Genomic DNA, 17,420 nt, shown 5'->3' on the forward strand with positions numbered 1-17,420 from the left:
GAAAGATCTTGAAATTTATTGATTAGGTAGTAGAAGGTCAATGTTCCATGCAGGGAGACAGAAAGGTCAAAGACCCACGTGGTTTTCTCTGGTAGTCTGGTCCAGCTGATGCCTAAGGCCTAGGTAATTTAGACTTTTATGTACTGGAAAATTACCCTTGGGATTTTGTACTTGATCCTGTGAATATGGAAAGGACATTTCTCTGTGTGGGGAGTGGGGGAGCACATGCATGTGTATTTGGTTATGCTTCTAAGCATCTATTCATGATGAACTTTTTTTGTTTTGAATAGTAATATTTCACACAGATTAAAATTAAAAATAAATTTTTAAAATGCATTGAGATGTTTCATTCATACCCTGACCTTTCTACCCCATCACATAGTCCCTGTAGGCAATCATGAGGTTTATTCTTGTTCAAGTATGTTTCTTTATGCAGATATGATCAGCTATATGTGCATATTTTCATGCCATAAAAGTAACATATTAATATATTGTCTTCTTGTTCTTTTTATTTTATCATATCTAGAATATTTTTCTATACTAGAAAGTCTTAATTCTTTTTAATGTTATTATGTACTTATTTATTATGTGTGTGTGCACATACACACATACATGGACATGCACATACCATGGCACAGGTGTGGAGGTCAGAGGACAACTTTTGAGGGTTGCTTTTCACCATTCACCGGGTTGAGGCAAGAGCCTCTCTTCTTGTTGCGGCTACTGTGCTGCATCTCGAAGGCTCGCTGGCCTTCCAGCATCCAGGCCAGAGCTTCTTCGAGATCCTCCTGCTTCTGCCTCATCTTGCCATAGGGAATGCCAAGACTGCAGAGGCACTGTTACGTCGGTTCCGGGAACTGAACTCAGGTCACCGGGCTTTGCGTGGCTAGTGCTCTCACTTGCTGAACCATCTGCCCAGCATTTAATCCTTTGTATTGATACAGTTCAGTGTACTGTAGTCTATCAGCTGCTTGGTGACGGACACCAGGACACATGGATACCAGGGCTGTGTTCAGTCTTTTCCTGTTTCAGATCATTGGACAATGAAGGCCTTGGGCAGATTTGTTGCTTTGATATACTTAGCTGAATTCATAGGATAAATTTCTAAAAATTAAAAAAAAAGCAAAAACAAAAAAAACAGGGTTATTGAGTTAAAAGGTAAATGTAAGTTCCCACTAGCTTGGTTTGGTTGTCTCTGTAGGTTTCTCCATCATAATCTTTAGACCAACAGCTGTGGAGCCTCCATGGGACTGGACTAGGCCCTCTGCATAAGCAAGACAGTTGTGTAGCTTGATCTGTTTAAGGGCCCCCCTAGCAGTGGGATCAGGATTTATTTCTGGTGCATAATCTGGCTTTTTGGAGCCCAGTGCCTATGGTGGGACACTTTGCACAGCCTTGATGTGTGTATGGGGGGGCGCTTAGACCTGCCTCTGGAATGTACCAGGTTCTGCTGACTCCCTGTGGGAGGCCTTACTTTTTCAGAGGAAGGAATGGGGGGTGGGTTGGGGGAGAAGGCTGGGGGGCAGGAGGAGGGGGATCTGTGATTGGTATGCAAAATGAATAAAAAATTTCTTAATAAAAAGAAGTTAAATATAATTGTAGTTTTTGAAACTATTGCCAAATTGCCCTCCAAAGAAGACAAACCAATTAACGAGTTAAATTCCCATTAACATTATTAAGAATTATTGCTGGTTTTGTTTTGTTTGAGCTCCCTTTTCACGATTTGCCTGAACTTAACTTCTGGTGTGTGTGTCTTCCTTGTATAGCACTGCTCTGAACAGTGTCTCTGTTCAGTTTCATCAGGGTTTATTATTACTATTATTGGTGGTGGTGGTGATTTTGTTGGGTTTTTTCTTAATTTTTTAATTTTTTTTTTCAGATTGACTATGGAGAAATTGTCCTTGTTTTTGCAGAATAGCCGACAATAACTCAGAAGATGGGCTCAAGCACTATTGGTCAATTTTCTCATTACTATGCTGGGACAGAATACCCAACAAAAACAACTTAGGGAAAGGGGGATTTAGTCAGGCTCAGGCTTGAAGGGATATCATCCATCATGGAGGGGAAGTCATGGAAGAGAGTGTAAAGCAGGTCGCATCGCCTCCACAGTCAGAGAGCAAAAGGAGATGAGCGCTGGGGCCCAGCTCTGGGGCATGGGATGGTGCAGAGCACATTCAGGGCATGTCTTCCTGGGTTAAGCCTCTCTGGAAACATGCTCACTGGCGTGCCCCAAGGTGTAGCCCATAGGCGACATTTCTTCAGTCAAGTTGAGGATGACTTTTAACCTTGAAACCTTAAGTTAGGCAGGCTTTCACTAACAGTGGCCCGGTGTTGAGATGGAGTGAATGTTCAAAGTACAGAAGGGTCTGAAGTCAGCTTTTGCTTTCCATCAGGCCCTCTTGGGACTACTAACACAGACTCCCGGTCAGCCAGAGATGTGTGGAAAGAGTGTTTACTCCCTTTGAAGCTCTCTTATTTCCAGGTTCCTGGCAGACTGCTGAAGAGTCCATTGGCTGAGCTTCCCACCAACAGCATCACGACTTCAGGCTGGCATGGCCCAGAGCAGGCCCGTTTGCTCTGTATCAAGTTTGCTCCATGTACTGGAAACTCTCCTCAGCTTGGACTTTTGTCCTCTTCTCCAAACCAAGGCAACCAAGAAACCCTAGCCCTGCCTCACCCAAGCTTGGAGGGCAGGAAGCAGCCCTAAGCAAAAACTCCCACATTTCTCATAAATAGTCCCAATGCACTGTTTGTATCTGATCAACTTCAAGAGCCCTTAAATGATGGGATTTTTTTTTAAATATAATCCAATCTCACATTATTTTTTGGTGGGCTTGTCAACCATTTTGCTCCTGAGATTGCTAGGAATCTGACCCCTTGTTTTTAAGAATCTGTAATCAGGCTGTCCACACATTCTATATTCCACAGACCCCTACATTTTATGAAGTCAATTGGAGTTAAAGTTAGCCTTAAACCCCATGTTTTATGAAAACATTTAAAATATTAGTTAATGATTCACTGGTTGTGCAGCCAATGAGCAGACTTAGGAGGACCCGGCAAGTCAGACAGCCAAGCCAGCGCCTGAACCCAAGCATCCCACAAGATCTAACGCCCAAAGGGACAATAGTGAGTGCATTCGTGATTTTAGAATGTCAAAAGCCCGAGGAAAGGTAACACCTTTGCTTTTGACAAGGCTGCCCAGACAGAACAGAATGCCAAGTGGCATTCCCGTGGGCCGAATTCTCACACTTTAGTGAGGCATGTACAGCCTCTCACACTGGCCAGAAGCTGTGTCGGCTGTTACAGATGTTCACAGGGCTAACAGTACATGGCTACATTCATCATTGCATAATAAAAGCAGTTTCGCAGGAGAAAAGATCCACCACATAGGAAACCTTGGAGGATGGGTGGGAGGATATTTTACAAAGGAACTTTTTTTTTTTTTTTTTTTTTTGCAATACAATTCAGTTCTACATATCAGCCACGGATTCCCTTGTTCTCCCCCCTCCCGCCCCTCTCACCTTCCCCCCAGCCCACCCCCCATTCCCACCTCCTCCAGGGCAAAGCCTCCCCCGCGGACTGAGATCAACCTGGTAGACTCAGTCCAGGCAGGTCCAGTCCCCTCCTCCCAGGCCGAGCCAAGCGACCCTGCATAGGCCCCAGGTTTCAAACAGCTGACTCATGAAATGAGCACAGGACCCGGTCCCACTGCCTGGATGCCTCCCAAACAGATCAAGCCAATCAACTGTCTCACCCATTCAGAGGGCCTGATCCAGTTGGGGGCTCCTCAGCTATTGGTTCATAGTTCATGTGTTTCCATTCGTTTGGCTATTTGTCCCTGTGCTTTATCCAACCTTGGTCTCAACAATTCTCGTTCATATAAACCCTCCTCATTCTCGCTAATTGGACTCCCAGAGATCCACCCGGGGCCTAGTCATGGATCTCTGCATCCAGATCCCTCAGTAGTTGGATGAGGTTTCTAGCACGACAATTAGGGTGTTTGGCCATCCCATCACCAGAGTAGGTCAGTTCGGGCTGTCTCTCGACCACTGCCAGCAGTCTGTTGTGTGGGTATCTTTGTGGATTTCTGTGGGCCTCTCTAGCACTTTGCTTCTTCCTATTCTCATGTGGTCTTCATTTACCATGGTCTCCTATTCCTTGTTCTCCCTCTCTGTTGTTGATCCAGCTGGGATCTCCCGCTCCCCCAAGCTCTCTTTCCCTCGGCCCTCGCCCTTCACTACCCCGACTCATGACCAGGCTGTTCATGTAGATCTCTTTCATTTCTCTGTCATTGGGCGATCCCTGTGTCTTTCTTGGGGTCCTGTTTTCCAGGTAGCCTCCCTGGAACTTGAAGACTAAGAATGAAAAAGAGGCATGAACTGTGCGAGGGACTGCGGATCTGAGACACTGACTTTTTCTACTTCATATGGTACCTTTAGTCAGCCCTGCTTATCCACCACACCTCTCCTTCCAGGCCCGGTAGAACAGATCCACAGTTCACAGCTGATGCCCTGCCAGGGCTGCCCAACCCCCCACCTCTCACCGCCCCTTCTGCCAAGGAAAGGACCTTCCCTCCCAGTGCTGGCCCGGAGAAAGGGTGAAAAAAGTCAGGCAAGGCGGTGGGCAGCCATGCCTAGGAGACAGGACTCACTTTCCACGGGGTAAGATATGCCACTAATCACAGTGGAGCAACGTGCAGCAAGAAGACCCAGAGGAGAGGGGGTGATGAGCAGGGACTCCTGGCGCCTGCGGTAAGTAGGCAAGCCCAGGGAACCTCTGAGACGATCTTTAAGACATTCCTCAGTTCTGGGGGCCTGCAAGGCTGGTCTGCATGTACAAGGGATCACACGGAAGGGAAGGAAGAGCAGGCGTCTAGACAGACATGGACGCATGAGGTCGGGGCAGAGTCAGAGATGTCACATTTGACTGGGGCTGACTGATAGGTGCCTCCCGGCCCTAGTTATATCCCAGGTTAGTGCCTAATATCCTCTCCCTCCCGCGTGCGCTCCTATGCCCGTTCCGAAACTGACATGGCTGAGAGCAGTTTTTGCTGTCTACAAGGTACAGTGACCCCTTGGTTAGGTCCGAGTAACCTCAGCAAGACTGGGAAGATTGTTCTGGGGAAGCCTGGGGCAGAGATGTGTGCCGTTTAACTTCACTAAAGCTTCAGTTGCTAGATTCTGTATTTTTAGACTAGGGAGGGGGGTGTCATAAGAGATGTGACCTCAGGTGACTGGAGGTGCCGGGGATGGAGGCTTGACAGAGAGGTGGGAAAACTCATTTTAAACTCTCAAAATCTCAGCTTCCCCTTTAAAAAGAATAAATCCCCCAGGACATTGTTTGAGCCGTGTGCTGTGGGGAGGGCAGAGCAGCTAGTTCAGACACTCGGGCCTGCAGCTCTGCAGTCTCCATGCCTCTCCTGGTGCGTGGGTGTAGGATGGCTTCAGGGACATCTTCAGTTTGCTACAGCCTCTGTCGGAGCCACAGTCTGCAGCAACATTGTGTGTGGCTCCCTCTGGTGGCCGATAGCCACGCGTACAACCGACTCAGCGTGCTTGAGGAGACTTCCATCTCCTGGAGGAAAGGGTCCCGTGTTTTTATAGATAACCTGCTAAAGGCAATAGGAGCAGATTTTATACCCAAAGCCAGACAGCACAGTCCAGGTTATGACTGCATTCTGTGCTAACGGGCTGCCTATGTGCTAGGCACGGGGTTAGCAGGTAACATGGAAGTAATGGGTAAACAAAACAAACCGTTAAAAGGATGGAGTCGGGCTGGAGAGATGGCTCAGCCGTTAAAGGCTAGGCTCACAACCAAAAGGATGGAGTCATAATACGAAGGTGGAGCCTCCAGGGCACTGGCACAAACCATTGTCCATCCCTATGCTTTCTGAGTTTGAGGACCAACAAGGAGGCAGCTGGCCCAGCAGAATGAACACAGGGAGGGTGGCTGGAAATGAGGTCAGAGAGGTATCCAGGGACAGATGGTGGAGAGCCTTCTAGGCCACAGAGGACTTTGGCTGTGGTTCTGAGGGTGAGAACAGCCATTGAATTCTGAACAAAGTCATAACACCACCTGGTTTGTTTGGGTATTCTTTAATCTCTTGCTTCTGCAAGAGGTGAAGGTAAGAGCAGGGGTCCCTGGGAGTCCACATACAAGATGACAGTGTCTGGTACTGGACTTGTTTCATTGACAGGGACATCCAGTTCAGGTGGATTAGTCAAAGGCTGCATCCTGGGCTTTGTGTCTGAGCAATTAAGGGGTGCTGCAACCTAGAGAGGTGGGGGAGGTTGGAGGTGGAAAAGCCAATGAGAATTTGCCGAGTCTTGACTGTCCTTTAGACTCTAAGTGTTGATGCTAAGTCACCCAAGGAGGGCTCTTCCCCCCCTCGCCCTACCCTGTGGGCTGGCTGCTTGTTTGCTTGATTTGTTTTTATTTTAGATGGGATCATTCGGTGTAGCTTTAGCTAACCTTGCTATGTTGACCAGGCTATCCTCAAACTTGTGATCTTCCTGCCTCTGTCTCCTGAATGCTAGAATTATAGGCATGGGCCAGCAAGCATAGTCCCTGTATTTGTATTTCTTTTATTCTTTTATAATTCTCACTGCTTTTCTTATCTGAGGGCCTGGACTTCATTTCCCCTCAAAAAAGAAAACAGCAGATCCAGAGTAAAAGAACAGAGTCAGTAATTTTTTTTTTCAGGCTACACCCAGCTAAATGACAAAGTGGGAGGAAGTCAGGCTTCTGGGCCACTCAGACATTCCAGGGAGCAATTAGAAGAAAGTCCTTTCCCACATGAGCATAGGGGCCACCCTCCACGTAGTACAGGATGGGTCCCACTATGGCAATGTGTGGTCCCATGAGCCCTGTCTGTAAGCAGTCAAGACCCCAACTTGCAGGGCAGGTGTCCTCCCTGTGGTCCATTCAGAAGCACGATCCAGGGGGCATCTTAACACCCATCATCGGATACCCATCTACCCATCTTCTCACGAGTGAGCAAGCCCCTTGAGGAGGGACAGCATTGTTTTTTCCTACCTTGTTTTTTCCTACCATCAGCATCCACCAGCTCTGGGGTCTTTCCACCTCCCAGACCTATCCAAAGCACCCATCTGGAGCTCACTTCTGGATATGGGGTCTCATTTTCAGACCGTAGTCTCCTCTGCCACACAGATGAACAGGAAGGTAGGGGGCCTTTGGTTGAAAATCCAATAAAACTTTTGTCAGATTTCTTTAAAGTATTGTTTTTAACTCTACAGATGCTGCCAATAAATTACTTATTCTTTCCCAAGGTCCTGACTCCAGTGCAGTACAAACACTGGCCCTGAGCAGGGACACGGTGGTGTCCACCCTGACACATTCTGTGCTAGGAAGGTAGACAGGACCACCCTTTTCTCCCTTCCTTTTCCCACGATGTGAGCATCCTAAAGAACTCTACCTGGCACCTTCATATCTCCTCACTCAACCTACACTGTCATCCAGGGGCTCCCATTCTCCCCCTTGATTTCAAATGTCCTTACTGATCCTGTTAGACTTGATGTCTCTGCCCCCACAGCCTCAGCCTCCCTCTGAGCATCAGGCCAGCATTGCCATCTGCTGATGTGACAGTGAAGGGGCCTGTGACACCGACCCCACAATCTCCTACCTGCCGTAACTTCAAGCTGTGGGGGCTCTGCCTTTCCAGTAGCTTCTAGAGGGCACTCTCTACCTTTGTCTTATCTGCCCTCTTCTCTTTTAGTGGCTCAAGCCCACACCCTTGCCCTCTCTCTCTCGGTAAGCACCCTCCCCCTGCCTAGTTTCCAGATCCATTCATTCTACTACATTTCCATCACAAATTTCACTATAAACTGCATAATGTTTGTCTTTCTGAGGTTATCTTCAGCTGTAGTTGTCTTTCTGGAACATAGGTTACAGTCTGTCTGTCATCTCCCACCCCAGACCCTCAATGGTTTCCTGATTCCCCTAGATACATTAGATCCAAACTCCCCATACGACCTTTTTCAATCTTCCTCCAGTGGCCTCTCCTGGTTCACTATGACCTTTCCATGGTGTATGTGCCATTCTTGCAGAAGGGTGCATCATTCCTGGGAACAAAGAGGTTGTATCTGTGTTCTGTCTGATGTCCCCTTACCCTGGAATTCACTCATCCACATAAGTTCTTATTCTGCAGATATGGATGGAGCACCCAGAGTGCTCCACCCTCCTCATGGAATTTGATTTCTAATAAAAGAAGAATAAGACAAGAAATGCATGCACAGCAAATTGATAGATAAAGACAGATGAAGATGCATACAGTGTGATAAAGGGCAGAATAATGAGAGGTACTTGAAATAGATTGTTCTTGAGAAACTTTCTTCTCATTGGAAAGGAAGGAAGGAAGATAGGAAAGAAGGAAGGGAGGGAGGGAGGGATAGAGGAGGGGAGAGAAGGAGGGTAGACCATGTAGATATACCTGCAAATGCCCAAACCCACCCCAGGCACTGTAGGAACACTTACAATTTCCCACCTACTCAAGAGGCTTAAACCCAAGAAGAGAGGAGCATTGCTTTGAGCCCACATGTTTGAGACCATCTTAGGCCATATACCATAATAGATCTCTTATTTAAAGAAACAATCAAACTTGCTCAAATGCCCATCCTTTAGGAATACTTTCTTTCTTAAATGCACTTTTCAGATTGGCTGCCCAGCTTAAGCCAACCCTCAGTCTTGGGTCAGAAGCAGATGCTGGCCACTTTGCTTCCCTACCCATCATCCCTTTAGCATCTACAAATTCAACTAATATGTGTGTGCCAGGCTCTGTGTCCCCCAGAGGGGAGCCCAGTGCCCTTGGGAGCCAGCCAGGTCAAGACGTGCCTCTTCTGTCCCTGGTTCCCATCTATGTTGCCATGGGCGAGTCACTTTACCCCACTAAGCTTGGGTGTCAGTATGTCCAATGGGAATGAAAACAGTGCCGACTCCTGGTAGGTCACTGTCCTGCTCACACATGCCTGGAAAGAAGAGCTGTGTTTTGACCCTCGTTCCCTGGTTCCATGCCACCTCCCTTTGCTCCAGCTTAGTGTCCTACTTTAAATTATTAGAGAAAGAACTTGGGCTTGTTTCTGGGAAGTTCACTGCTCTTGAAGAGGGTGTGGCTGAAAGTGAAGTGATTCTCAGTCTCCAGTGAAGTAGACTAGAGACTCCCTCATCTCCAGCCCCCTGTGCTGACCTGAGAGCCATGAATGTGACTTGTTCCAGATTCACCAGGGGATGGCCAGCTGTCAGATGCATGCTCAGGCCTTCATCAGGACACCATCTGCACATTCAGGGAGATTTGTAAACCTCTGCTATAGAGTTCAGAGAAGAAATAAACCCTTCAGAGCATGAACAGCCCATATTAAAGCTTGACTCTGCCTAGGTCCACAGACTCTTAGGGACGCCTATGCCATGCCCCCAGCTCAGGAAAACATTCGGTTTTCGGTATTATCTGAGCCTTGTCCTCTTCTGCCGACCTAGTTGCTGCTTTCTAAGGCACGGTCCTGCACCTTCACTACATGGCCACTGGGTGGCGCTGTAGGATGATCCTGGAATATCAGGTGAACAGTAGGTGGTCCAAGTCTCCTTCCTGCTTGGAAGTGTGCAGATGGAAGGGAAACTACAGAGACTCTACCAGGTGCCTCCCCACCCCTGCCCCACTTCCTACCTGATCATTGTGCCTCCAAACCCTCTTTCTCAGTTACATCTCTGCTGTCCAACACCAGGAAATCATCAGCCGAGATGGCTCAATTGCCTCCTTGATCCTCTAATTTTCCCACTCCCTGCTTCAAAGACTGGGTCAGAGAGACTGAATCCCTCCAAGCCTTTTATCTAAGCTTCTTGAACAAGATCTGCTCTCTGTCCACTCCATACAAGGTTTCCTCCCACTATCTGACACTCTGTACTCAGTCTTCACCCAGCAAGCATCAGGTACAAAGTAGCAGCCAGGCTCCTGCTCTGACCTGAGAGTCTTTTGGGTGTCTCCATCTACCCACTGAGAAGTAGGAGCCTATTGTCTCCCATGAGGCCTCAGCACTGCAGACTCTCTGTGTTCCGCTGTTGATGGCCCTGCTTGGACTCAGAGTACATCATTATGATGCACCGAGCATCAGATTGGCACTGTTTTGAATTCTTGCAGTACTTGTTTTCGAAGTGATCTTGTTTTCTGAAGTCTCCAGATCATTCCTTCCCTTCTAAATAGGCAATGAGAGAGTCTCAGTGGGAACTATTGTCCTGGAGCTCAGAGAAGCCTGAGCTCAAGTCCCACTCTGTCACTAGGACCAAGTGACCTTGACCTCTCTGGGCATCAATGTCTCTCAGTATGTGGCACAGTAGAAGTAAGGATGCTAGGAGTGAGTATGTCCATTGCTTACTTGAGGCTCCCAGCCCTTAACTAAATAATGCCAATGCGATTGTCTTAGAACAAAGAGATCATATATTCATTCAGCTTTAACAGTTTGAGTAAAGTGGGGTCTAAAGAGGAAAGAGTAACTTTATCCATGTCACATACCACATGGTTACCTCGGGAGTAGCAGAATTTGATCTAGTATGGGCAGATCTAGTACAGGTCAAGGTCATCGCATGATTTTAAGAGGCTTCTCTTGTACCCGCTCTATTCTCCTTCTCTATTATCAGAGAGGAAAAGAGAAAGACTGGGGGGTCAGAGTAGCAAGCAGGCACAGGGACCTGGGTGGAACCCGGGTGCTAAGGGCCAGTGTGCGCCAGGCTGCACTCACAGAGGTGTGCCTGCCCTTCAGCCAATTAGGCCACATCTGAGTCAAGGTGTTTTGACCAAGGTGTTGGTGTGGGCACAGACACTTGGAAACTAGAGTGATCTCGGAGAATGGCCACGTTGGTGCAGGACAAGAGAAGACGATGAAGCCAGGATGTGTCACTGAGTCCTATCATCAGCTGGAGTGCACCAGGCCACAGTGGATGCCAGGAAAGCCACTCTTAGTTGGGCGAGACCAGACACCAAGATATAAAGAAGAGATATAGTCTTGCCCACCTAGTAGAAGATAACATGGGATGTCAATGGGGCATCTCAAAATCTGATCTAATAGGTTCATATCCCGGGCATAGAGTCAGTGGATGGAAACCAGAGAGAGGGCCAGGAAGGCCTCCTAGATAGACATGGCATGAAGTGAGTATTAGAAGTCACTGGGTGGCAGAGAAGGTGTTAGGATCTGGCTGAGGCACTGCTAAATCCAAAGCAGGAAGACTTGCAGATTCCAGAAGCTACCATTGTCCATCACTGAGATGGACCTTCATATGTGTGGCAAGCAGCGGAGGTAGGAAGGGATGGACTCCAAGCCTGTCTCATTTCGGATCTTAGCCTTATACATCTAGATGAAGCCACTTGGACCTTCAAGTCAGTTTAGAGTGATGCCTGTATGGACTTCTAAGGTGGGGGTCATGGCGGACAGAGGACCGTCATAGAAAGCTTTGTTTGCCTTTTAGGAAATGTTGGTTGACCACAGCAATACAGAGTCAAAGAGACGTTAAAGAGGTGACATGATCTGATGTGCGCAGTAGAAAGGTAACTGCAGCCACTTCAAGGAGAGGAGGGCAGAGGGGCCCTAGTATGAAGGTAGAGGACCAAAATGGGTTTGGTGAGATGTGACCAGGCCTGCTGGTGGCTAGACCAGGCCAGACAGGAAGGATAAGTGAGAGAAAGCATGAAGGAGTGTCCAGGCCATGTGTCTGGCTGGATGTGGAGGCTGTCCACATAGAAGAGGAAGCATGGGTCTTATAATGACTCCCAGGTGTCTGGATTAGACAGCTGGGGAAATGGCAGTATCTCCTGGGACAAGGAGCATGGCAGAGAAGGAGGCCTGGGAAGTGAGGCTCACACAAGTCCTAGGCAGAACGCAGAGAACCCAGGGAACTTGTCATGAGTGCAGCTACAAGGTAACTTGGCTGCTTAAAGCCCAGGCCCACAGAGCAGTCAAGTGGCCTGTCTTCCACACTTTATCCTGCTCCAACTGGCCTGCAGATGGAGCCCTTACAGGTATGAGCAGCTGGAACACCGTCCTGGCCACACTGAGACCTATCAAGGAGCCACTGGGTGACATGAACTGGCTAAGGGACACACATGGTGCCAACCTCAAAAAGAGACTTGTGACAGAAAAACCAAGGGACAGTGAGTGAGTTTACCTGGGCATGGTGCTCACAGGCAGCTTACATCATAGGTGGTCTGAGAACCCACGGCGTATCTGCCATAACTGCTTGGTGTAGACCGCTCAACTCCCACTTCCCATAGAGGAAGGTAATACTGTCGGTGTCTGTGTTACACTTGTGTCTGCATGGGACAGGCTCCATTCCAAGTGGTTTATCCTCCAGCCTCACCCTGACAGTGCATGATGAAGGAAACTGAGTCACAGCTAAAGCACAGCAGGCTGGAAGCAGTCCCTAGACCTGCTGGCACTTGTTCTGTGCTCTGAGCACTGTGCTGTTTCATTCACAGGTACATGCAGGAGCCCTGCACAGAGCAGCCCAGCCTTAGGCAGAGTACACCCTCTGCGGCCAGTCTTGGGTGAGGAATATGAGACGCAGCAGACAATTCAGGCCAGGAGCCAAGTCTCAGGCTCCACCCCAGAGCCTTTTGGAAGCAGCTGGAGTTAATCTAGATGCTTCCTACTTCCTACAGAACTTTTCTGAGTTAAGTAGCAGACTTCTGAAGCCCGTAGGGGCCAGACTCTGCTTTCAAGGATGTTCTCCAATGTCCATTGATACCCACCTGCAGGGCCCCACCACAGCAGCTCAACAGCAGTGATGTTCACAGTAGCCTCATCCCACTGGTGAGTCCATTCACCAATGGACTTCACCAAGTCCATTCATAAGCTCCTTAAGCTCCTTGATCATTTGAGATTTTAATATGCACTGACTGTGAATGTTAGTTTCAATCTTTCTGCCCTCTCCTCTTCCCTTCCCTCCCCCCGCTCCACTCCCGTGAACAAGGAGGTGGGGCTTGAGAGAATGTGGTACGTATTTCACAAATGAACTCCTGAAAAGAAAGGTCAAGTGAATATCCCATGAGCCACAAGGCTCTGCGCACCAAGACCAAAACCAGATGTTGCCTGGTCCACTCCTTTCACCAGGGTGAGCAGTGCTCCAAGGCTGTGCAAATATGAGAAGCATTCACCGAGCGTTCACTGGAACAGACAAAAGAGGATTGGAGTCTGGAAGCCCGTACCACCATTTCCAGTTCCCGAGTTTACATGTGGCCAGTTAACCACTGACATCAATCCCTTTCTAAAGCAGTCTTCCTGTCCTCGGGATAAGAGGATGTGCCTTCAGGGTTTTTGAGTTCTGATGGTCTGAATCCACATCCTAAATGGAGAAACCGGATATCCAGTTGGCAGGATGACATGGCAACCTGTGGACTCACACCATCTTGAGTTTGGTCCTAACCATACCACTTACCAGCTAACTTACGCTGACCAGTGTCTGGTCCTCTCTGAGCTCCAGTGTCTTGCTCTGTAAAATAGTCAATCACATCTTTCCCTAGGCCTGGTTATAGGCATTAAATCAAATACCCACAATGCACCCCTGTCCTGCCTGCCCATGGGCTGGAAGGGCTGTGCCAGCACACAGTCAGTACGGAAGCACCAAGAAGAGGTGCTGGCCATACCAGGAAGGTGACACCAAGAGAAAGAATCATGGAGTCTTTCTGGGCCCCTAAATGGTGATGGGAGGGACTGAGAATAGGTACACAGAGTGTACCTATTAGAAGCCCTTCTTTTCTGTTTTTGAGTTTTAGTACTTAATTGTTGTATGCTTCATGTACAATAAATTGCATTGCTTAAAATGTCAAATTTGAGATGTTTTGATCTAGGCATATACCTGCAAAACTGTCAACATACTCAAGATAATAAGCATAACCATCACCCCCCCCCAAAGAAATCCCTTGGCAATCCATCTCCCACTCCCGTCCCCGTACTTCTGTCCATGCAGCTGCTGACCTGCTTCCTGTCTTTGTAGACCACAGTGTTTGTATCTTCTAGAATGCTATATAAATGGAGGAGCTGCACAATGATTCTGATACTTAGTGTGATTATTCAATATTTATCTACACAACCCCTTCTTTTTTATTTTATTTTATTTTACAATATAATTTAATTCTTCATATCAACCACGGATTCCCTTGTTCTCCCCCCTCCCGCCCCCCTCCCCTTCCCCCAAGCCCACCCCCCATTCCCATCTCCTCCAGGGCAAAGACTCCCCCGAGGATTGAGATCAACCTGGTAGACTCAGTCCAGGCAGGTCCAGTCCCCTCCTCCCAGAACAACCCCTTCTTTTAATGACTATAGGTACTTGCCTCTCCCTGCAGTGGTCACCACAGCCTTTCCTAAAGGCAGGGCCTGGCTCCCAAGCAGGAAACTAAAGAGAAAGAAGTCACTGGGGACAAGTAGGGGAGGGGAATGTCAGTGTCTCACCAAGGAAAAGGAACAAGGGACTCACTGGTTGTTCCTTTGGAACCAGAACTAAGAACTGGAGACCTGGCCTTAATTTACCAGTGAAACTGGTTAGCTGTCCCCTCCTCCCATCCAGTTTAGTCCTGACCACACTGCAAAGGGGCTTTGCTCCTGTTGGACAGATTAGGAGTCCAAAGCGCAAAGATTTTTGATAATTGCTCAGGTTCTCACGGCTAACAAGTGCCTACATGGGAAAGCAGACCCATGCTCTTTCCTACTATTTCATCCCCAGCCCTGATACTGTCCAATGTACCCAGAGAAATACCTTTCAGGGCGAGGGCTCTTGGTGTAGCCTTGTCTTGGCTTTTCCTTCATTAGTTGTTTTTTTCCATTGCCATTCACACTTAGGTCAGTGTCCTTTAAAGAGAAGGGAGAAAGTGACATGCCATGTGAAGAGACAACAGCAGGGGCCAGACGAAATTCCCAAAGGGAAATGAAATTCAGACATCCTTGTCTCACACACACACACACACACACACACACACACACACACACACACACACTGGGCAATCAAGATCCCAAGACCCCTGGAGTCACAAAGATCTGATTCAAGACCTAGAGCCACCACTTCTTGACATCATGCAGGTCACTTCCCCTTCTCTCAGCCTCTATTGCCTTTCCAGTGAATGGTGCTGACAGACAGACAAGTCAGAAGACTATGAGGACTGAGTGGAGTGCTGGGTCACAGTGCTTAGCATAGCCCCTGAACACGGTGAGCACAAGCCACCAGTTAAGATTATCATTAATTCTCCCACAAGGGTGTTTTGCTATCCACACCTTTTGTTCTACAAGTAAGGCAATGAAGATGTATGCACACTCTCCAGTGGACATAAGCATGACAAATAGGAGAACAGAGACCCTTGGGGAATCATCCAGAAGGAGTGCATAGCAGGACATTGGAGGATGTTGTTGCTGAATAGCCAAGACCGTGGGAAGCAGGAAGAACAGAAAACACAGACCAGTGGTTTGTACAAGGAGAAACACAAAGCTAGGAGAAGAGTGGGCAGAACGTTACAAATCATTGTTTATTAAGTGATTGTTGGATGCTAAACTCTTCGTATGCAATTTAACACTAACAGGCTGCCACTTCTGTAGTAAATTTACTTATCCAATAACTGGCCGAGATTACAGTTTGAGTTTGGCAGGCAAAACACCCAGGCCAGACTTTGGGTCCTTCATTGACAGTCCATCTTCACGGCCCACCTTCCAGGAATCAGAAGTCAAACTGGTACAGTCTAATAGTCATCAGTTTCCCTCTAAGCCTTCTCAGGGTACCTCCTGCAGCTCTAGGTAGGGTTGCAATCTTAAACCCCACTCTACAGACTACCCATTGGAGAATGGCTGCATCCTTCGGAACCTTCCCTTGCAGGGAAGCAGACTCTCGGGGGCTTCAGACACTCTCCTAGAGAGGGTTGTCTTAGCAGAGAGAGCCCAGGAAGAGTCTTTCCCACACTAGAGCCCTCTGAACACCAGAGCTCTGTGATCCATCTCAGTGTGTCCCTCTGTGGGTCGTCTATGCAGGTAGTTCCGACAGGGGTCTGCAGAACTGAACTAGTGAAAGGCTTGGAGCTTTTGCATGGCTTTCAAGCCAACCTGGACCCCTAAAGCACTCCCATCCCCAACTAAACCAAGGACTTCCTACACAAATTCTTTGGAGACAGAGGGTATCCTATTCTATCCATCCCAGGGTACGATGAGCTACACCCCCAAATTCAGATCACAACGTGGACCAGCTAGTGTTGTCAGATCTATGAGAGGGCATCTGTGAGGAGCCGGCTGTTCCCAAGGGCAGCTGTGTGTCCCCTAGCCTTCTCTGTCCAGAGCCCTAGGGAAAGGAAGTCAGAAAGGCAAGTGGCAGGCCCTCAGTTCAGTTGTTCCTGCGGTTCTCCCAACCCCCACCCGGTGGGGGGCAAAGACAGCGCCGAGTTTCTGCCACGCTGCAGCCAGGCCCGCACCTGCTGCATTGCCCCGAGAAGCCAACGCTGTGCTGGGTAAGATCAAGGTGGGGCTCAGGGATGCAAGAGAGGACGCAGGGGAAGGCCAGAGAGGGGCCTGGGGTCTGCAGATCCTGTCTGGCAGCATCTTAATAATAGCAACACATCTCCCGTGGGGCTGGATCCCGCCTCGGGCCTGGGATAGTTGGTATTGATCGGTTCATCTTGCCTACTTCATTATGTTGGCAAGAACCTCTCAGGAGCTCCTCAACTTCTCTGCCCTCTCCACTTCTCCCGGCCCAGGCAGCACCCAGCTGAGCTCTGCACCGAGTTCTGGTGGGTAACCTACTGTTCTGCCAAAGAATGGGGTGTTTTCTTTGTGGTGAGGGTCGGGGACACGGGAGTCTATCTAACCCGGTGGCCAGCTCGGTGGCGGCGGCGAGCGGCACACCTCGCGGGCTCTGGCCCCCGCCGGCCCCTTTAATTCGAGTTCGCTGCGGGGCCAGGTGCGGCGCTGCGTGGCGCGGTGCGGCGCGGTGCGGCTGCGGGCGGCGGCCGGGCGCTCCGTACGCGCCGCCCGCGGGACTGCAGAGTCTGCTCCCGGCTGGCCGCCCGCACCCCGCCGCCGCCACCGCCACCGCCCGCTGCCCGGGTTCTGCCGGCCCTGGATGTCACCCAGGAACATGGAGGCTCGGGTACCCATCCGCAAGGGTAAATCAGTGTCCGGCATTCCGCTGCGCGTGCTGCCATCCCTGCCCGGCTGCAGCGCCCAGAGGGGCTGCAGGGCACACCGGTAGTCTGGGCGGGCGAGCTGGTGCCGACCCCTGCTGTCGACCTGGAGGGTTATGGACCCGCGCCCGCCGCGGCGAGGTGGGGAGGGGAGGGGGTGCGGAGGGGGAATTTGCCCCTTCAGAAGAGTGCATGGAATGGGCTCGGGGACCCTATGGTCTGTGCGTGACATAGGGCGGAGGGCGCAGATTGGAGGTGGCGGGTGATGGGA

The 17,420-nt window shown here is 49.3% G+C and overlaps 1 protein-coding gene and 1 long non-coding RNA gene across 5 annotated transcripts in view; one reads left to right on the forward strand and one right to left on the reverse strand.

Annotated features, from left to right (window-relative positions):
- LOC128105220 (uncharacterized) overlaps nt 1-17,420 on the reverse strand; it is an 18,576-nt gene continuing 1,156 nt past the window's right edge. The window contains exons 2-3 of the long non-coding RNA XR_008216290.1: nt 14,752-14,843; nt 1-1,104 (exon numbers count right to left, since the gene is read on the reverse strand). This is a non-coding gene — a long non-coding RNA (uncharacterized LOC128105220). The remainder of the gene's footprint in view (nt 1,105-14,751; nt 14,844-17,420) is intronic.
- The window catches only part of Kcna2 (potassium voltage-gated channel subfamily A member 2), a 13,758-nt gene continuing 12,677 nt past the window's right edge, over nt 16,340-17,420 (forward strand). Inside the window, exon 1 of one of the 4 annotated variants that reach the window (XM_052730189.1) lies at nt 16,340-16,477. The gene's annotated coding sequence lies outside the window, so the exon portion shown is untranslated. Of the gene's footprint in view, nt 16,478-16,626; nt 16,757-17,002; nt 17,132-17,168; nt 17,291-17,420 lie in introns of those variants that run through there. The other 3 variants (XM_052730191.1, XM_052730187.1, XM_052730194.1) reach the window with 3 other exon arrangements.

This window comes from Peromyscus californicus, unplaced genomic scaffold (assembly GCF_007827085.1).
Source record: "Peromyscus californicus insignis strain IS unplaced genomic scaffold, ASM782708v3 Scaffold_9__1_contigs__length_137607984, whole genome shotgun sequence".
NCBI classification, from domain to species: Eukaryota; Metazoa; Chordata; class Mammalia; order Rodentia; family Cricetidae; genus Peromyscus; species Peromyscus californicus.